The 22,392-nt window shown below is 38.5% G+C and overlaps 1 protein-coding gene and 1 non-coding gene across 2 annotated transcripts in view; one reads left to right on the top strand and one right to left on the bottom strand.

The window, feature by feature from the left end:
• Nucleotides 1-22,392, top strand: part of Ldb2 (LIM domain binding 2) — a 459,105-nt gene that overhangs the window by 45,208 nt on the left and 391,505 nt on the right. The gene's annotated exons all lie outside the window — the stretch shown is intronic.
• LOC117284255 lies at nucleotides 16,550-16,655 on the bottom strand. Its single transcript, XR_004515346.1, has one exon. It is a non-coding gene; the product is annotated as a U6 spliceosomal RNA (small nuclear RNA).

Raw genomic sequence — 22,392 nt, 5'->3', positions numbered from 1 at the left:
GGTGATCCTGGGAGGTTCAGACTTACTCACTCTGGGTGCTGGTCTGGGAGGAGCCACCGGAAAAGCTCTTGCTATTGTGTAGTTGAAGAATGAAGCATCTCCAAGCCCAACAAATAAATACCAAGAGCAAAGCTCACCCTCCCAAGCTGAAAAAAAAATCATGGTCAAGAAGAGATCGCTGAAATTAAGTGGTAACACATTTGTCCTAGGAATACTGCTGGGATTGAATGGATCCCTTTATGAGTCTTGTGATCGATGAATGTGTGAAGTTAGCATCTGGTGAGCAAAAGAACAATATTGGAATGGTGGAGCAACATATTGAAGAAGTTATGAATGGTGGTTGGTCAGCAAAGGAATCCAGGCCCCCTCTCCAAAGAGCCTGCTTTACTATGTTGTAAAGATTGGGCCATGTACATTTTCTTATTAAGCCTGTGTTAATTTTTTTTGAATGAACTTTTGTGGTGGCCAACAAAAATAAAAGAAGATTTTCAGTGCAGTAGGGGAAGGTGCTATTAACGTGAAATGGTATGGCGTTTTTGCTTTTGTTATTTAGTTCTGAGCAGTTGGTAAAGTCAAAACAGAGCAAAGAGTGCAGAGAATGAACCAGAAGAAAGGGCTGGAGCCAGAAGACTATAGGAGATCTGTTTCATTCTAGAGAATCTGAATTTTGCCAAGTGGGTGATACAATTACTGAAGGATTTTATGAATGGGAGGTTTATAAGAACTCTTGCTTTGAAGAGATCAAGAAGGCCACTTCCTCACATATAAACAATACAGGTATTTCCATCATAAGCACATATGTGCATTTTGTTTGTGTGTGTTTATTTATATGGATGTATATGCACACATACTTCTATTCTGTGAAACTGTACAATATTAACCATTTTCTTCGTCACAAATGGCCAAATAATCATACTTTCAAAAAGTCGGACCTCTAATTGATAGTACTATAGAAGAGATTGTAAAGTCAGAAGGCTCAGGTCTGAATCTCATTGTCTTAGTTTGAATTCCTCACAGACTGACAAGGACTCTACGTCAAGCTGGTCATTGGCGAGTGTTTCATGGTTGGGGAAGTGACATGCAGAAGGAAAGACAGCTGACAAAGGGCAGAGGGGTCAGCCAGCTGTGACAGAGGCCCCAGAAGCTTTGTCCCACAGGACACATGTGGAAGTCGGGGTAGAGAATTGTCTCAGAGGTGTCCTAAACAAGGGTGAAGGGCTGCCTTAGATTATTTGCACACACTTCCCTCAGTAACTGGTTAGAGGCCTCTCCTGAGGGCAGGGAAAGTGGTCCTTCCAAAAATTCAGAGAACACCTCCCTGTCATTTGGATTCAGACATTCCAGTTAGGAGTCAGCCAGGTGCATTGAAATGGTGATGCCTGGAGATTTGGTCTGTCTCGCCCAGTTCTACCATTCGCCAACTGAAGAGCCTTGACCTAATCCCTTAATACCTTAAAACTCTTTTATTTTAACTAGCAAAAGAGAGATCACAATACCTGTACTTGGAGAAGGGCAACGCACTTTGTTGTGGTCTAAACAAATACACTAATGTAATATATTTCTGGTGCATAAGCACTGAAATAAAGAGCAATCTCAAATTTTATAAAACAACTTTGCTTTTCACCTAGCCCTTTTCCTCACTCTGCCTTCTCAGAGAAGTCCAGCGGGAAAGCTGGGTGAATGGAAAACCTTGAACTACACAGGATAAGCTCTTAGAATTGAGAAGAAACGTGATCCTCTCCACTGTGTTCCTTGCCATCGATGCGGCCCACTTACCGCGAATATTTCTGCTGCTTAGTCCAAGGAGGATACCAGCAGCAAGGTCATGTGTGTGGCCTATCAGAAAGCAGGCGCTGTTTCCATGGTGGCATCCTAAGAATCTGGGCTGTGGCTGCAGCAAGAGGAGTTCAGGTCTCCGGGGTGGCTGGCTGCTCTGTTGCCTAAGCAGAGGAAAATGCAGATTTCTCAGGTTCCCACCTGGGGAAAGACCTGGAACATGTCTCTCCACCTTAAAATATCTCTCTTGTTAAAGATGTCTGAGATCCACTACTGACAACACAGTGTTTTGCATTAGGCATTTCTTTCCATGTTTCTTTGTCTCTCTGCCTCTCTTTCTGTGTCAAGTACAGTGAAATACAAAGAATGCATAGAACGCAAGCATAGAATTTGATGAGTTTGGACGAGTGTATACTCCTGCATAGCTAATAGCCAGGCAAGGTAATGGAGCATTTCTGTCACGTGACAGAACTCCCTCCTGCTCTTCCTTTTCTCCCCTGACAATCATTTTTATTTCTCTCTATATGGGTCAATTTTGCCTGATCTTGATATTCTTAGAAACAGAGTCATATTACATGTATTATTTTGTGTGGCTTCTTTTGTTCAACTTATGTTTTGGCGATTCATTTTTGTTGTTCATATAATAACAGTTTGTTCATTTTTACTACTGGGTAATATTCCATTGCACAATAAATCACCATTTCTTTGTTTTCCTGTTGATGATCATTTGGATTGCCTTCTTTCTTCCATTTTATTGCTTACCATTATGGATAAAGCTGACATGAATCTTCTTACACAAGCCCTTTTGTGGACAAATGTTTTTATTTCCTTTGCTAAAATACATTGAAATGACACTTTATGAAAGAAGCTATGTAAATGTCCATAAACAGATGTAAAGTTGTTCAATATCATTAGTCATTAAAAAGATGTAAATTCAAATCACAATCAGATACTATTACATCCCACTAGGATGCCTCAGATTTACAAATCTCTCTGAACAGACAAGATGGGTCTAGAAAGAGTATCCTTTTCTTTCACATTTTGAATGTTTTTGTTAGGAAAGTTTAAAATACAAAAAGAAAGAATAGTATAATGAACTCCCCTATAACCATCTCACAAATTCAATGGTTATCAACATTTTGTAATAATTATCCTGTGTCATTTATTAACAATAATTAATTGTTCAATTCTCTGACACCAAGTAGGTGTCTCACGGCTCAATTCAGTCCTGAATTCAGTACCTGGAGTTAGTGCAGATCCCAACTCAAAGATTCAATCTGACAAGATTGCCCCCACCTCAGATGCCAGTCTGGCCATTTACAAATTCAGACATTCCCAAGTTACCCCCTTCAAGTTAAATCACTTGCTGGAATGACTCATGGAACTCAGGAAAGTGCTTTATGATTACCATTTTACGGTAACAACTACAGCTCAGCAACAACCGAATGGAAGAGAAGGCTTGATTAAATCATTGGCCACTGATGTTTAAGCTCAGTGTCCATCCTCTCTCACCCCTTCCTAAAGATCTTGGGGTGAGACTGAAAGTTCTAACCTTCTAGTGACACGATAGCTTCCTGTGGAGTCCAACATCTTCCTGAAGTTATCTGGGGACTCTCCATGAGGTACCCCCTGACCAGGTACTCAGGTGTGGTTCAAAGAGGCTCCTTGTAAATAATGAAAGACCATATCACTCAGGAAGTTCCAGGAACATTAGGAGTGTCATGCCAGAAATGAGCCACAGACAGCTATATTTTCTTATGCCACATACCCAACTAGTCTTGCATATTTATCAAAATTTTTCTATTTTTAAGATGTTGCTATAGTAATTTAAATAAAATCCTTTATGCCATACTATTTACCCATAGGGTACATATAATCAAAATACTACTTTTATACCTAACGAATCATAATAACTTAATATCGTGTAGTATTCTTTCCATAATCAGATTTCCATGTCATCTCAAAAATGTCTTTGTAATTGGTTTACACGTGGCATTTAGTTGTAGTTTATGTTTGTGCCTTGTAGTTTATAAGACTGTCTATCCTATTGCTTCCTTTCCTTTTCATACCATTGAGTTATTAGAGAAACCTGGTCAGCCAGGTGTGGTGATGCATGCTTATAATCCCCAAGCTACTCAGGAGGTGAGGCTGGGTTCACTTTCTGGGGCCAGAGAGAAAGAGGAGGAGGGGAGAAGGGGGGAAAGAGATAGAAGAGAATGAATGGAGGAGAGATAGACAGACACTAGGCCAACGATATGTAGAATCTACCTATGATTATTTCTCAGTAGTTTCTCTGGTTTCTCCATCTCCATCTTTTCTTTAAACAAGAAGGTAGATCTAAAAGGCTCAGTTTCCCATTCCTCACTTTTAAAGCAAGAATAGTTCATAGATGGTTTCATTTATTTTGGAAACGTTTTTTGGGTGTGTATCATGTTTTGAGTTTTTGAACTATAAAATACTGTATATTACAGTCTTGCCATTAAAGATCTTATAGCCTGTCAAGAAGGTAGGCATGTAAAGCAATCGATATAATAGCATAAATACCAGGGAGGATTTGGGTGGGGATGTAAATTCTGACAGTGGCATCGAGGATACTGTGAAAGGGCCGCAGGAGCTGGCTCTGGAGGGAAGAGTAGAGTTTGCCAGTTGAAGGAGAGTGAGGAAGAGCGTGCTAAGCCAGGGATCTGTGTCTGTAGGAGGAGCCACACAAATACAGCAGAACAAGCTGTTAGGGCCATACTTGATAAATAAGAATTTTTGTGTGTTTGTGCAGTTTATCTTGGGTGCAGAGGCAAGCCTGGAAAGAATTTTTTCAGAGGTTGAGGGGGTGTGGTCAGATTGTCAGCCTCCAGTATGGATTTAGCATCTTAGTGTGAGCAGATCAGTCAGGAATTGCTCTCCCAACAAGATGGAGTCCTCAGAAAAGCCAGTGGTTGGAAGTACTAGAACACAGATAGGAAGGACAGCCTATGCCACCTCCTCACAAAGTGCCCCTTGAGTCAGTCTTTGCTACTAGAGTCCAAGGCTGGAAACCAAAGGCCGGAGGTGATAGCATTACAAAATACTGACACCAGCCCCAAGCCGTACCCATATTCATCAGGGTGGGATTTAGGCACTATATATTTGTTTACTCTAAAATCCCCATGTGGTTCTAATGCAGTCAGGTTTGTCAACGACCCAAGCAGCAGAGTCAGCACGAGGGTCGGGAAGGGAGGGCACATGGGCCCAATGCTAGGGTTTCCACCCAAAGTGTAGACAGAAGGCCTCTCTGCTTTCCAAGAGTCCCTTTGATGGCCCATGCATGATTCCAGAGGTGCAACTTGGCAGTGAAGAGATCTTCTAAAAGGAAGACTGCAGAGAAGGAAGCGGGCTGGGCTCACCGCGTTGCCCAGCACTGTCTGTAGAACAGCCCACGGGTGAGCATCCCGACGCCCTGAGCCGGAGAGCAAGGCGTAGGTTCCCTGTCTCCAGTCCCCGGATACAAACTCTGCTGTGAATTTGTGGGGAGCGCTATTCATGCATTCAGAGGTGAGGTGGGAATTTGGTCAGACAACAAGGAGCACGTGTTCGCTGTGAAAGCAAATCACTAAGTAACAACAACAGCAACCACAATGCATAACACTCAAGCTGCAATCTGTCGTCTATGCATTGTGACTAGTAGATGGTTTGAATCTATTTTAATGCATAGCTTCGCTCTCTTTTCTAGAATTTGTTTATTGAAGAAAACAGGTCATTTGTCTCCCAGTCATTTCTTCATGAGATTGATATAAATCACAGTTTGCATAATTATTCAATTGCTTTGTTTCTCAGTACATACACAATAGTCTTACAATAATAACCTCAGTGTTGTCATAAATGGCAGAGTAACTTTGAAAAGTTTACCTTTTGGTGGGAAGGCAGTTCTCTTCCCCTTAGGGTAGATCCCACTAGGAATAAATAAATTACTGTATTTTATAATCCCTTGGAATTCTCTTTTTCTTTGTGAATTCGCCACAAGCTGTATACACAGTAAGGTCCATGTGCTTCATTTTACATTTTATTATTAGTAATTGATTTTTAAAATTTTAATTTTACTTTAAAATCATGTAAATTATTTGTATGGTTACAAAGTCAAATCTAAGAAGCAGAGTTACAAAGCCAGTTCCCCTGGGGTAACTATTTTCTTTTAATTTTTATCGTTTATTCTCCCATTGTGTTATTAATATAAGAAAGTTTTTGCATGTATTCATGCTCTCTTCACTTATAAAAGGCACAGTATTCACATTACATTTGAGTGTATTTTGGGACCTCTTCTTACCCTGAATCATGGTTTGACTTTACGTGTGCTTTTGAGTGACAATTTTTTAATATAAAACTAATTATTAAATTTACAATTTGATATTTTCCTTTTTTTAATGCAGTCTTCTCTTCCCTGTGACCTTCTATCTAGTTTTTATTTTAATATATGAAAGCTATTCGGTTTGCACATTCATTTTACAACCTAGTTTTTCTTAAGTTTTTATTAATTGTAGTGGTTTTTTTAATTGTTTCTATTGGTATCCAGAAGTATGATATTTTTTCATCTGCAAATAGCATTTTGACCATTTCCTTTCTAACTCTTAATGCCGCTCCTAACTCTACCTTTTCTTTAATTAATTGCATTGACTAATGTACTGCCAACAAAATGTGTGCTGAACATCATTCTTTTTAGGTCCAACTTTCATGTAAAAGTCTCCAGCTGTATTGTTAATGTCATATGCTGTGTGATCAAATACTACAGTGCATGTTTAAATTCAAAATAAAACTTTTTACAGTAAAAAACACATCATGGATCGCTCCCCTCAAAGTGTCCCCCTCACTTGAAACACCTTTATGCCAATGTGCTTGCCACTTTCTGAAGCAGTTCTGGAAATCCACTTTTTCAAATGTCTTTAGACTCCAGTAGCTGCCTCAGCTGTACATTTCACGGTCAGTTTGACTTTGAGGAAGAGCCAGGAGTGGAGTGATGCCCGGCCCTGTAAACTAGGAGACGTGGACACACCCTGTTTTTATAAGCATGCCTTTCTGTTAGAGGCCCCTAGGCAGTGGCATTCACCATGCCTTTGATCATAGCTCCTAATGACACTCACTGAAAAGCATCCCATTTTTTCATTTTCTCATTTTTTTTTCTTTTCCCTTACTACCTTTCCCCTACCCTTCCCATTTCCCCTACACCTTTAGCCCTTTTCTTCCTATTTCACATTGTCAGTTATCTCATGAGGATCTTATGTACTATTATAGTTTTTCACACCAGAGAAACTATTCGGTATTTACACATGTGTGACTTATTTATTTATTTCTCTTAGGAGTATATCCTCAATATGCATCCATTTTCCTATGAATGAATCTACTTTCTCATTCTTTATGGCTGAGTAGTGTTCCATTTTATAGAAAAACCACATCTTCTTTTATCCATTTTCTAACTAATGGGCAAATGGGCTGTTTCCAAGTTTTAGCTATTACAAACTGTGTCGCTATAAACATAGGTGCGCATATATCACTCTGATGTGATTCTTTAATTCTGTTGGAAAGATACCCAGCAGACTCAATGAGAAAAAGAAAAGGAAAGCATTCCAGAGCTGCTTCAGAAAGTGGCAAGAATAATGGGATAAGGGTTCTCAAAGTCAGGAGGAATGTTCAAGGAGGATTAATGGCACTGTGTCTTATACTCTGAGAATCTTTTAAAAATTAAACACACTGCATTTTTTGATCAGCCTGTGTAATGTGTAGTGCCATTTTTATATAAATGGAGGAAATAAAATGGCATTGCTTTCTTTTTATAGAAATATGAATTAGATGTTGGCATATGTTCTGTTCTCCATCTGTAGAAATAATCCTAATTTTGTCTTTGGGCCTATTAATAATACAGAATCTGCCAAATCTATCTACCTACCTATCTACCTATCTATCTGTCTATCTATCTATCTATCTATCTATCTATCTATCTATCTATAAAGGAAAACCTTTATAAATATTTTAATACTAACTTGATTGCGATATCATGAGATTAATACAACTTATCTTTGGCCTCTAAAGTTGCAAGACATGCTCAGAGAGATGGCCATTAGCTTCCACACTACTATGGTTAACTGCTGATGTGTGTATACATGTATTTGATGGATCCTGTATAATGAATTACATAAATACAACTCCTCCTGTTGAAACACCTTTGCATTCCTCAAAAGAAACACACATAGTTATAATGTATAATGCAATGCATTTTTGAATTTGAGTTGCTGATATTTTATTAACGTTTTTTGCATAAATATTCATTAGTGTCAGTGGCCTGCACATTCCCTTTTGGTATAATTTTGCCAACTGTTGGTATCAATATGATATTTACTTTATAACATATACTTAGAAGTTTTCCTTATTTTTTTCCTGTTTGGTCTGTAATGTCTTTGGTGTTGAAAAATGCGTAGTCATTGGGAATTGCTTGGCCAGTCCATTTACCCGAGACCACCTTTCTGCCTCAAGGAAAGTGGCGACATCCTGGGTGACTGTGCCAGAGGCTTTGGCTGACAGTGAATCTGGAAGCTGCAAACCACTGTGTGTCAAATTCTGAGAGCTGTTTTTTCTTGTTTCAGAAGATTGAATAATACATTGGCAAGTGCTCGAAAATGTTAGGTATTATAATTAAATGAAAAAAGGAATGCAAGCTTTCTGGAAATCATGAATCCTAAATCAAAATCAGTATATGTGGCTTAGCCATGGGTTGAAATATTTGAAACTGAGAATCTCCTGGCAACTCCTGGTTGTACAGTTATGGCTTTTATGGACTCACTGATGTTTAATTGCCCTTTGCTATTTGTCCGTACAATGGAGGAGAAAGGAGAAACGAACTAACACTGAGAGTATTTACCAAGTGTGAAGCTGGGTGCTAAGGGCTTCTCTCATTTGGTCTCATTTAATCCAAACCAAGAATCTATCAGAGTTGTTATTACTCATTATCACTTTTTCAGGTGAAGAAACTAAGGCATAGAGTAGGTAAGTGTAACTGTCTAATTCCCAAGAGTAAGAAGTGGCAAAAAAGAAACCAAGAGAAATTGGGAACATTTAGTTACTGAACATACTTTTAACTATTATGCAAGAAGTTTTTCTTTTTCTGAGTTTATTGGGATATAACATGCATTAGCACCAAAACTTTAGAAAGTAAGAGATGGTAAAATAAAACAAAAGTACAGCTTTTCAGAAAATAAATTCCAAATGAATTTTTCCAGAACTTTGTCTGCTGAAATTCTTTGATATAAATATGTATATGGGATTGTATGTGCGTATATATGCCTATATAATAATTTAGCAGAAGTGGCTTAAAAAGCTATAATAAATGCAGCATTTTGTTAACTTTTGGTGCTTTCCACTCAGTCCATGGAGAATTTTTGAATTTGAGATTCTGCCTTTAAAATTTCAATACCCGAATTGTGGCGTACAGGGAGCACGTGGGCGTCTTTGCTGTGGACTCTGACGGCGGGCACTGGTTCTTCTGCCCCTGCTTCCTCAAGAGCTGTACATAATTTATGGCTAAGAGCAAGGGAGAATGGAGGAAATGGTTGGCTGAAGCAGTACCCGCCAAATGCAGGTTGCCACTGAATGTTTGCTACTTGAATTAATGCACAGTGAATTTCATTTTTAAAAAATAATAGTTGCTTTGTCCTTTTAGCAGTTTCTGAAAGATCACAGATTCCTGGGAGTGAGTCCACCGCTAAGAAACAATAATAATTGTATTGCTCCTCCAGGGGCTCCACGTTGGGAAGCGAGGTAATGAAGAAGTTTAATAGCCTTGTGTGAGGAAGGAAGTGCATCTTAGAAGCCTCTGTGTTTCTCTCCCTCCGCTAGCAAGCTAACAGTAGGAGAAAAAGGCCATAAATAGATAAGTTCAGAATTAAAAACAATACAGATAAACAGTTAACATGAAGCATACTTTATCTCATTTGCATTCAAAGAGGATCAATTATTATAAATGCCTAACTGGGAAATCATTGTAATGTGCACTAAAATCTGTGTGTGTGTGTGTGTGTGTGTGTGTGTGTGTGTGTGTGTGTGTGGAGCTGAGCGTTGAACCCAGGGCTTTATATTTGCGCTGCACTCTACCCCTGAGCTGCATTTCCAGCCTCCGTAGGAACTTTTTTCTAGTTATTGACCAATTGCCTTCAAAAGGCAAAACTCGTCTGTATACTTCCCCAGTGATACCATTTACCACGTCTCCAGTGATAAAGGCAGCCATTTATTTCTTTTCTAGACATCCTTGACTTTTTTTGTGTGTTATTAAACTAGTAAAAAAAGAATTCTATGTTGATTTTCACTTTATTTTTTTGTGAGGTGGAACACCTTTCTGTAGTCTCATTGGCCATCTCTGCTTGTGAATTGTTTACGTCCAATGTTTGTTTTCTATAAGGTTGCTTCCAGGTTTATAAAAGTTTAAAATTAAATTTATTAATCCTTGGTCATTTATTTTATAGATATTTTCATCAGTATTTCACTTACCTTTTAACTTGGTTTACTGCCTTATACAGACATCACTTCTATTGCTAAATTGGCCAATTCTTTTGTTATTGGCTTCTGAGTCATATGTTTAACTTTGAAATATATCTTTATTTAAATATTCCCCCTCATTGCAGTCTAAAAAGAATAATCTCCTTTAGCTATCATCTCTGTGTTTATTTACATGTGGCTCTGGACTCTCTCTGGAATTTGTTTCTGAAGATGTGATGTGTTCAGGATCTCTAATCAATAATCATCTCAGTACTGTCGAAGCACGGGAGAGACTGTGGCAATTGATGAAGTCTATCCACTGTGGACACTTATGGGACAATGGTAAAATGGATTCATTATCGAATACATGTTTAGCCCCTTTCTTCTGTGAACTGGGCATTGGTTTAAGCACTGGAAACACAAAACCGAGGAACAAGTGAGTGATTGTTCTTTCATGGAGTGAATTATAAAAAATAAAAAGCTAGGCAGTGCATTATAGTACCAGCTACTCTGGAGGTTGAAGCAGGACCATACTTCCATCCTGGGATTTGAAGCCAGCCTGTCAAGTCTATAGTCCTCCGCTGTACCAGCTGAGCTATCGAAGGGCGCACTGAAGCCAGCCTGAACAACACAACAAAAGCCCTCATCTTTAAAAATTCTAAAAGAAGACAATGTCAGGTAGTGATGAAGAACTAATAAAATACTGCATTGCAATAAAGAAAGAAGTTTCCTGCACCCCCGATGGTCAGAGAAAGCTTCTCTGAAGGTGTGATATTTAAGCTGAGACTTAAGTGATGATCAGAAACAAGTATGAAAGAGTCCCGGAAAAAGAAATTCCCAAGAAAGAAAAGCAAATATACACGTTCACAGGAGTGTACCAGTTTGCCACGTTGAAGTCAGAATAAGGTGGAAGTATTGTGAGGAGGAAAGAAATAGAAGTGTTCGGAGAGGTCAGAAGCATCCAGATGGTGAGTGACTCTGAGTCTGGTAAATAGCTGGACTTTATTCTAAGTGATGGGAGACTCTGAAGGATTTTGAACAAGGGTATCAAGTGGTAGGATTTACAATTTAAATTTGTGTGCCTGCTATCCCTGAAGCTGCCACTAGAGGGAAGCAGGAGGAGGTGGGGCAGTCACAGTGCAAAACCTCAGCATCCTGGCCTGCAGCAAATGCAGACAACTGCCGGCTTCAAGAGGAGGACACATCCAGAGGGGGAACAGACTGCGTTAGAAGGAAGGAGGGCAAGAACCGTATCTAACTACAAAAGGCAGGTCTAACTGGATTTTTATAGATAATTTCTGAGATTTGTTTCTAAACAAATTGTAACTGAACCATTCTGAAAGGAAGATGTCCTCCGGACTACCGCGTGAATTCTTCCTCGGTGGCCGAGCAAACCTCACAGGGTGGCAGGGATCTGGCGAGTTCTCCAAAAAAATCGAGCCCATAAGCCAACAATTTGGAGATTATAGTATTTTATCAGTGCTCCCAAGGTCACGAGAGAGGCCCACCTACTCCGGCCACCCGGGAGAGACCAGCATGGACACATAACTAGGACTCCATCTGATAGACAGCTGGATGCCCTGGGACATCTTTCTCCTAATTAAATAAGAGCACAATTCCAACCTTTGCCAGCCATATGTTTGATGAGCAGAGAATAAAGGGATGAATGAAGAAAGTTGAAAGTGTTTGATGACTTCAGGCTCTGATTTTCATAGTTGAGATAGCTACCAGAAGAACAGGAGCTTGGGAGCCCCTCGCCACTGGTGATGCTTAGGCGGAAATGCCTGTGTTTGCAGGGGTGAGAGTCTTGCACGTAAGTGACCCTCAGCATATTACAAGAATGAAAGGGTTGGAATAACGGAAATGAGTTCTCATCATGGACAAGTGATTTAACCTAACTGAGCCTCAAATTCCTCATCTCTAAATGGGGCCAGGAAAAACAATGTCCCCTTCCTAAGGACGTGATAGGGTTGAGTTAATACATGCAATGTTTCAGCCCATCTGCCCATCAGTTTGAGACTGGATAAAGAAGATGTGGTTTTTCTATAAGATGGAATACTACTCAGCCATAAAGAATGAGAAATTAGAGTCATTCATAGGAAAATGGATACATATTGAGGACATACTCCTAAGTGAGATAAATAAGTCCAACAGGTGTTTCTCTGGTGTGAACCAACTATAATAGTACATAAGATCCTAATGGGATAAGTAACAATGTGAAATAGGAAGAAAAGGGCTAAAGATGTAGGGAAAGTGGGAAGGGTAGGGGAAAGAGAATAAGGGAAAGAAAAAAATAGGAGAAAATGAAAAAATGGAAATAAAATGTTTGTAAATGGGGAGGGGAGGAGGGGGTGAAGGGAGGGCAGGGACAAGGGGAAAAAATGAGAACCAAGACCTGTCATGTAAAGGTACAAGATCCCAATGATGAATGTAGCTGTACTGTATACCTAAAATGTACCAATAAACTCGGTGAGGAAAATAATACATGCAGTGTTTGACGAGGAACCCACCTATGATAAACACTGTCAAATGGGATTTGTTGGCTCTGTGTTTAATGCCCCTTTGTTGATTGGCAGAATCTTTCCTTAAATAAACTCAAGTAACCTGTTTGATTTTGTTTGTACATCTTCACCATTTACTTCCAAATGGGCAATTGTGGTCCAGATGTCGGAGTGCCTGTGTCACTTCCTCCGTACCACATACTGACCATGCCAACCTGCACAGCCCTTATTCCCTTCTCCTTGAGCTGCTGCCTAACCTCCAAAGCGATGTCCCTGGCCACCATCTCTCCAAACACCACAACCTCGATCTTCAGTAATGATCTCATTTCACCATGACCTCAAGAAGAGTCCTAGAATAGCAAGAATGTATGGCTCCTTGTGACTTACAGTTAACACTTCGGGGAAAAAAATGGGCAGTCAAATCAGGTTTCAGTAGATGACAGGCTTCATTTTAAAACTAGGGAAAATAATACATCAAACTTCACATATAGCCAGATAATTGAGATTATGCCTTAGAGTTTAGCATAGCAGAAGTTGAAATACAGGAGTGGATATGGACACTTCAATCACAAAAGAGAGATATCTCAGACATTTTAGGTTCAGGAAGATACCTTCTTTTAAGAGGCGCAATCCAGGATCTGGGTCCCTGCCCATGTTGACTACTGAAGTTTGACGTGTGGTGGAACTCTTAAGAAAATGCTGTGGTTGTTTACATGGTGAATGCTGAAATGTTTAATTTCTCTTGGAACACACATTGCTATAGTAAATACTCGAAAGGGAAAATTAACATCACTCAGTGACAGAGAAGTGGCCATCAACTTGCACCTTAAAGTGGAAAAGTAAGCGGTGACAACAAGTTTTATTTTTAAGTAATTTAAAAATGAGTATTTTGTTATTAAATATGGCACATAATAGCTATGCCAAACATCAAAGAAAAAATGTGTATATAGATTATGTATTTCTGATATACCAAGAGGCATTTGTATTTAGATCACTTTAGTCAATATTTCAGCCATTTCCTTGCATACTGAAATGTATTTTACATTTTCAAGTAGCAGCTCCGAAATTAATCAATAGTGTGTACTAATATTGTGAGGTAATTATAATCAGACTTGAAAATACCTCAATTATGCTGTCCCTTCAGCTCTCCTACAAATGGTTGTGGGCTGCAAGACACAAATAAGAGAAAATACTTGTGTCCGAGTAAATAGGACAATTCTGTTAGGCGTTTCCACAGACACAGGTGTGTGTGTGTGTGTGTGTGTGTGTGTGTGTGTGTGTGTGTGTGTGTGTGCATGTGATAAAGAATTGCCTCATGCAATTATGGATTTGAAGAATCCAACCTCCAGAGTGGGCTGGCACCCTTGAGACTGAGGATAGTTGATTGTCTAATTGAACGGTCATCAGATCTTGCAGATGGAGTCTAAAGGTAGTCTTGGGGAGAGTTCTCTTTCACTTGGGAGAGTGGCAGCCATGTTTTCTGTTCAGGCATTCAACTGTTTGCATGAATCTCATTCACAATAAGGAGGGTATGTTGGTTAACTTTTCATCACTGTAACAAAATACCTGAGATAATCAACTTACAATAAGGAAAGATTTGCTTTGGTGCAGTGTTAGAAGCTGGAGATCATGGTTGCTTGGCCTTATTGCACTGGGCCTGTGGTGAAGGAGTACATCATCTCAGTGCACATGAGGCACAGAAAATTGTGCATCTCATGTCCAGGAGACCTAGCTCCAAAGGCTTCCAGCATCTTCCAGTAACATCACAGATAGAGGTCCAAGCCTTGAAACACCTGGGCCTTTGTGGTACATTCCAGATCCAGGCCATAGCGGAAGGCAATCTGTTTTTTTCAATATCCTTTTATTCACATGCTAATATGATCTAAAAGTGCTCTGTGCCAGACAGCAGACTAATGTCCGACAAAATATCTGTGCAGTCCCTGTCCCAGTCAAGCTGTCAGTAAAATTAGTCCTCGCAGCTGCCCACTTCCGGAGAATATCCTCTTCTGGGAACATCGTCAGCCCAGTCTGCCCTGAAGGATCCACAAACTCTTCTGCTCAGCAGCAGTGCTGAGATGAGTAATGTAACTGGGCAAAGCGATGAATTCATCAAAAGATAAACTTAGTGTTATAGATAAATAGAAGGAAAAAAGCAAATGTTCTTTTAGTGTGAAGTTTGCATCCATTTACTTTAAATGTGCAAATTATTTAGTATCTTGGGATGTATTTCTTCCATTGTCAAGGGAACATAAGAAGACAGTACTGTCTTTGTTGTCTTAGTTGATAGCAAGAAAAATTTGAAATTATCATATAGCTAAAGAGGTACTTTTACTCATTTAGTTGTAATTTTTAAATTTTATTTGCACATATTTGCAGTTCATCAAGTTTACAATAGTCTTGGAGAATGGTCACGTACCTATTACAGCATTTTTTTAACACCTTCCTCTTCTCTCTCCTCCTCCAGTGCCTCTATCCCATTTTTCATTCCTGTTGATTTTATTTGTTTTAGCTCATGTTATGGCCTATAATGTGTACATTAATTGTAGTTATGAGGTTCCTGTATATGGCACATCTTTATTCTTCTCATTTTCCCTTCTCTCCTCCTAATCCTTTCCCCTTTTTCCCTGGGACCACTGCCCTATTGTAAGAGATCCATCCCCTTATCCCTTTCTATCCATCCTTTATCATTTTCTTTGTACTTTGCCTCACTCATATGAGAGATACCATATGGTATGAAGCTTGGTTTATTTCATTCAGCATTATATTTTCCAGGTGCATCTATTTTCCAGCAAATGTCTCAAATTTGTCATTTTTATATCTGAGTAGTATTCCATTATGTATGTATACCACCTTTTCTTTATCCAGTCATCTGTTGGTGGGTACACAGGCTGCTTCCAGGATACAGATATTATGACTTGTGCTGCTATAAGCATTGGTATGTATGTATCTCTGCAGTATGATGATTTAAAGTCTTTGGGGAAGATACTAGAGCTCTCTAGGGACTATAGCTGTGTTATATGGAATTTCTAATTTCTTCGAGAAGTCTCTATACCGATTTCCATAATGGTTGTACTAGTCTGCCTTCCCACTAACAATGAAGGAATGTTTGTTTTTCACTACAGCCATACCAGCATTTGCTATTGCTCAATTTCCTGATGATTGCTATTCTTTTAGGAGTCAGATGGAAACTCTGCGTTGTTATTTTTTTCCATTAAATTTGTTGATACATTTTAGGTATACAATACAGTTACATTCATCATTGGAAACTTACACCATTACAGGATGGTTCCTGGTTCTTATTTTTTCCCCATTCCCCTGACCTCCCTTCAACCCCTCCATCGCTCCTATTTACAAAGGCTTTGTTTCCATTTTTTATTTTGACCATACTCAAGTGAAATAAATAGGACACATGTAAATACCGAATAATTTCTCTGGTGTGAGAAACTGGAAGTGTATATAAGGATCAAAATGTATAATAGATAATGTGAAATAGGAAGAAAAGGTGCAAAGGGGAAGGGGAAGTGGGAGGGGTAGGGGAAAGAAAGAAGGGAAAGGAAAATATATCAGCATTGTTTTAAATTGCATTTCTCTAATGGTCAGAAAATTTTTTCATATATTTGTGGACCATTTGTATTTCTTCCTCTGTGAAATGTGTATTAATTTCTTTTTCCCTTTCCTCGACTGGGTCAAGGTGGTTTAATTTTTTTTTTTTTGAGTTCCTTGTGTATGCTGGGAATTAGTCTTCTGTCTGAGGAGTAGCTGGCAAAATATTTTTCCCATTAAAAAATATGGAGCACTTCCCACATTTGCGTGTCACCCTTTTGCGGGGGCCATGCTGATCTCTCTGTGTCGTTCCACTTTTAGTATATGAGCTGCTGACGTGAGCGCAAGAAGGTATTTTAGATGGATGTTCAACAACAAATGATGAGAAGGAGTTTGGTACTGGCACATCGGTATTGGCTGTGTTCTGTTCAACCCCTGCAGAAGTTTGCTTGCTTTCTACGCACAGTAAGGTTTCACATCATTGCAGAATGAGTAGTTGATGAAGGGAATAGCTTAAACAAAGGCACAGGAGTGGGGTGGAAGCACAGAAGTCCTGGTTTAGGGACTCTTAGGGCAGGATCCCTAACGTGGATGAGGCAAGCAGGTCCACCAAGCAGAGAAAGAATGTTACTTGGCATATGCAGGTTTTAAAAAAAGTAATCCTAGACCTACAGAGCAGTTGTGAAAACAGTACAGAAAGCTCCCAAATACCTTTAACTAGTGTCAACATACCACAAAATCATGGCTCCCTGATCTAAACAATCAAATGTCCCTGGTAATAATACCATTAGCTGAACTGCAGACCTAATTTGCATCTTGTCAGCTTTCCTTTTTGCTGCTCCCGAATTCAAGTCCGGATCCCATATTGACTTAGTTGTGGTGTTTCTGTAGTCTCTTTTCATCTGTTATATTTCTTTAGCTTTTGCTTTTCATCTCTGAGGAGTGGCAGGCAGTTATAGCACAGGATGCATCTCGAGTTAGACTGGTCTGGTGTTTTCTAATGAGTTGAAGGAGGTCGTGAATGTTTCAGCAAGAACATCACAAGAGTGAGATACCTGTCTGAGTGCATCTCTTCCCAGGTACTAGTCTTGTAAACCTTGATTACGTGGTTAAAGTGATACCTTCCAAGTCCAGCAGAAAGTTGCTATGCTCCCTTCAGCAGTTGAAAATGACAGGGAAAATGTGGGGTCTGTGTGTACACACTGTTCTCGTACTTTGGCCTGCTAAGCTTAGCATCCATCAGTGGTCCCTTCCTGTAGCATAATTACTATGGTATTTGCCTAATGATAATTCTCTAATTTCATTGAAAAACAAGATAAGTTCAGTTTTACTGTTTCATTGAATTTATACTGGTGCCGTCGCCTAACCTATAAATAAAGATAGATATGTAGCATTTAACAATAATAAAACTGGTGATCTGCCAAACTCAGATTTTACACTAATAAGGATGTTACTTTACATATAATTTTATGTATCACTCATCAATAACCATAAACCTCTTCCTGAGAGTATATTGCATGATTGTGTGCTTTTCCAAGGTAATTTTTCAGTCCTGACAACTATGATAATCAAGTATTGAAATAAATTGAAATTAGAAGCTGATTTTTAAATTGCCATGTCCTTGTGTTAAACTATGATTTACCGAAATAGTGAGGCTTGATCAACCCATTGTTATCACTAAATATTTATGAATAAGAATTCTAGAAAAATTGCTCCAAAATTGTCATTAATAAATAAATGAAATAATGTTATTTATTTTGTCTCTAACTTTTAAAACTCCTATTTGGGAGTACATTTTTGTAGAGAACTACATTTCTTGTAGGCATTTATTTAATTTTTTTCCTAATGAAAGCATGTGATCAAAAGATTTTTGTACCCATTTTCCTTAAATAAGTACAATTATTAAAATACTTCAAAAAGTTGCCAACTCTTCACTTTTTTCTTTTAGAAGAAGGCTATTTACTGTCATTATTATTATTATTATTATTATTATTATTATTATCATCATTATTACTTTTGGTACCTGGGACTGAACTCCAGACCTTGCGCTTGTGAAGCAGGCAGTGGAAGCACTGAGCTAAATCCCTGGCCCTGCTGTCATTATTATTACTGCATCTTTGTTTACTAGAGTGAAGAACCTTTCAATGCTAAGTGGATAGGAAGAATATGATTTTAGAATAAGGGACAATCCTTTATATTGAATATATTTAGCTTTATTTAAAACCTGTCTTCCTGCCCCTCATATTTTACTACTGGCAGCATTTTCCACAGTAGTTCATGTTGTAAGTTGAACTGTATCCCCACCAAAAAGATATATTGAGGTCTAGACTCCCAGAATCTCAGAGTATTCCTATTTTTTGGAAGTAGGGCCATTCCATATAAAATTAGTTACATTAAGATTAGGTTTTGTTGTAGTAGGATGAGCTCCTAATCCAACACACGTGAGGAACATATGTGAAAACAGAGACACAGGGAGACAGCCACGTGACGACAAAAGATTGCAAGCCCATGAGGAGAGGACACCGTGAACTGACGAGAACCATGGTACATACTTTTTCTCAGAACGGATCCTGTCACCCTCTTGATTTTGAACTTCTGGGTCTCCAGAACTTTGAGGTAATAAATCTCTGTTGGTTTTAAGCCATCTAGAATGTGATTCTTAGTTAGAAGCAACCCCAGTAAAGCATCTAATCCAATAATTTAGGATATTTGGGAATTTGTGATAGTGCTGTGATTATAGAAATTTTGTGTGGACAGTTTATATTTCACTGATCCTTGTAAGCTTTCTGAGCAAAAAATAAGTCAGGTCCGCAGAATTATCCTGGCAGCAATGTCTAGACCTTGTCCTAAAGTGGACTGCCTAGAAGCAGATGAGATGATCGAGACAGGACTGCACAGATTTTCACAGGTAATATCAAAGCCCAGTCTTGGAGGACATCTCTGAAGAGGAAAATCAAGTACAAAGATTAGAAACACTGCAGTAGGAAGACTCATACAAATGCAGCATGGTGCAGAATTGTTTGACTTGTGAATTTAAGTTATTGATTGAGCATCTTTTGTATTAAGAACAACTCATCTTTAAGCCCATGCTACTAAAAAAAACAAAAAAATCTGTGATGTAAACATCTAGAAAAGTAAGAGAATGGGTTGGTTTAAAGATTAGCTCATTATAGGGCTAGAAATGCTTTTCTGGTTATGTATGCATCAGTGTCCACACTAAAAGCATACTTACCAGGTCCCTGCTTTAACTCAGTTGGAAGGCATGGGATACAGATTTTTTTATTGTACTCAGAATTGTTAGATGTTTATCAAATATGAAAGGAATTTGCAGTGGTGTTATAGAATCTCTTCCATGAGAGCCACGAAGACATGTGGACTGGATCTCAGAAGCACAGTTGGCTGACTGCCCTGGTTGCTCTATTCTGAAATCCAGTTACTGCTTCAGGGTTGACACCCTCTTCCCAGGGGCTGCTCCAGCCAAAGGCTGAACACAGCAGGGCTTCCAGGACAAAAGACTTCTGCTAAGAAATGCAGGACTTCACTGATGGGTAATTTCCAAAAGAGTATGCTCCATTGGACTTCTAGAATGTTCTTAGAACCACTTCAGACTAAGACTTCAACTTCATGAATCTAAGGAAGCAATAAGGATTAAAAGTTTGCAATCAATGCTCATCATGATATTATTCAAAAGAAAAAATTGGAAATTTCCTAAAAATCCAACAGTAAGGCAATAGAGGGAGGTGGAGGAAGTGAAGAGGGAGTAAAAACGTTTCTCCAACTCCTCACAATGAATGTAATCATTGTGTACTGGAATCTACTGGAATCAAGCACTAATAAAAATTCAGAAAATTAAAAAGAATATAGTTAATTAAACTATGATAACCCCATAAACTCAAATATTATATGGGTATTTAAAATTATGCTTTCAAAGATTAATGATGTAAGAAACTGTTCCTAAATTGGGTTATAATGTTAAGTAAAGCAGACATAAAACTTTATAATTTTATAATCACATTTTAAAATAATTTCTGTACATGCATTAAAAAAATCCCTTGAAAAAAAGTCACAATATTAGTAATTTTTTTCCTGGATGGAATTACTATTTTTTTTTCCTCATTGAGTTTATTGGTTATTGGTACATTTTAGGTACACAGTACAGTTACATTCATTGCTGGGATCTTGTACCTTTACATGACAGGTCTTGGTTTTCATTTTTTCCCCTTGTCCCTGTGATAGAATTACTATCAATCACCACTTTATTGTCTTTTGATTTTCTTAATTTTTAAAATGTATAATTTGTACAGTTCAAACTGTAACACTGTTGCACAATTAAAAAAAAGATTTGTCCTGTAGTTACATGTAAATATAATAAAGTATAAAATAGATATATCTATGATATTTCTCTTTTTTATTGTATGTAGTTTAACGTGATTCCTTTCTGTAACTCTTGTCTAGTGCTGGTGTAACTGCCCCAGGGAGAGGAAGTTGGCATTTATGTAGAAGAAGCTAGTCAATAAAAGAGTGAGTGTGATGATGTCAGCATGAACTGACCCACAGAGTCATGCTTACTGTTACGAAGAGCCTTCTGGGTACCCCGGGATGGCAACAAATCCCTGTGCTCTCAAAGCCTCACTTTGAATTTTGACCATTTAGCCTCTCACTGTGAGTCACACTATGGGCACACAGACCATCTTGTGAGCCCCTTGAGGGCCTTTTATCATGTGTTACTTTGGCTAACGAGTGCATGATTATGGCCTGGAACATTGAATTGAATATCATTAATAAGATTATAAAAAATTTAAACAAAGGAATAAAAAATGTATATAACTTTAAATGGTAGTATTTTCACACAGATTTTGTTATTTCACACCAGAGGCTATAAAAACAGGTCTTGATTCCTCTGCTTCTTCCACTTTTTATGCTAAATATGGAATTTCTGATCATATACTGATTTATTCTTCATACCTGGGCATTCCATTTACTCAGATTTGAAGAGTGTCTGGCTTCTCTCTTCCTGGTCTGCTAACTCACTCATTATTTAGTGTGCTGCTCAGTAGTAACCCATTTATTCAAGCATTCCATGGTCTTCTCAGACAACTGAATTACTTCTTTGTTTCTGTTTATTTGTTCTAATTAGCTCCCTATATCCTGTGACATTGGGATCATTTGTATATCTGTCCTATGAAATGCATCTCCACATTACTATTGTCCCTCATTCCAGTCAAGTTGACATAAAGTTAACCATCTATAGACTCACCCTGCACATCTTAGGATGGTCAGTCTCCATAATCACTTTAGCCAACTCCTCACAATAAATGCCCCCATTGGTTCTTTTCTTCATGGAGAATCTAATAATACAGTTAGCAAACTAGAGTCCCAACCTAGAGACTCACATTGCTTTAGTTCCAATCTGAGACTAAAGGCCTGAAAACTAGGAAAGCTGTCCCTTCATATCTAATGTAAAGACCTGCAGGCTTGAGATCGCAGAAAACTGATGTTTGACTTGAGGCTAAAGGCATGTAAAATTAAAAACTCCCTTACTTAAGTGTAGGTCAGCATTTTTTGTTTGATTTGGGCTCAACTGATTGGATGAGGCTCATCTGTATTAGAGAGGACAGTTTATTCAGTCAACCAATTCATATGTGATTCAAAACCAGAAACACCCTCACAGACACACCCAGAATAGATTTGACCAAATATCCGGGCACACTATGGCTCAGTCAAATTGACACGTTAAACCAATCACAAGTCCACCCCTTGTCAATTTAGCATTGCACACATTGTTGAAACCGTGCTTAATTTCCAAATAAGCTCAATAACAAGGCCAGTATTCTGCCAGAGATTATGCAGCTATGTGGTGTATAATCAGAAATATACTAAATCTTTCACCAGAAGGTAGAGCCCTTGAATGATGTTTACCATTTTCCTTGATGTCTCATAAATATTGTGATGTTAAAGTTAACTGTACTTAAATGCCATTATGTAAAGTCAGCGGAGATTCTTAGTTCCAGCCTCTGCCTCAAGCACAAGAACCCCAGTTCAATCCCCAGTACCAAAAAAAAAAAAAAAAAACAAAAAAAAA

Source organism: Fukomys damarensis, unplaced genomic scaffold, assembly GCF_012274545.1.
Source record: "Fukomys damarensis isolate Sample0158 unplaced genomic scaffold, DMR_v1.0_HiC HiC_scaffold_35, whole genome shotgun sequence".
NCBI lineage: Eukaryota > Metazoa > Chordata > Mammalia > Rodentia > Bathyergidae > Fukomys > Fukomys damarensis.
This window is presented reverse-complemented; position numbering and strand designations above follow the sequence as displayed.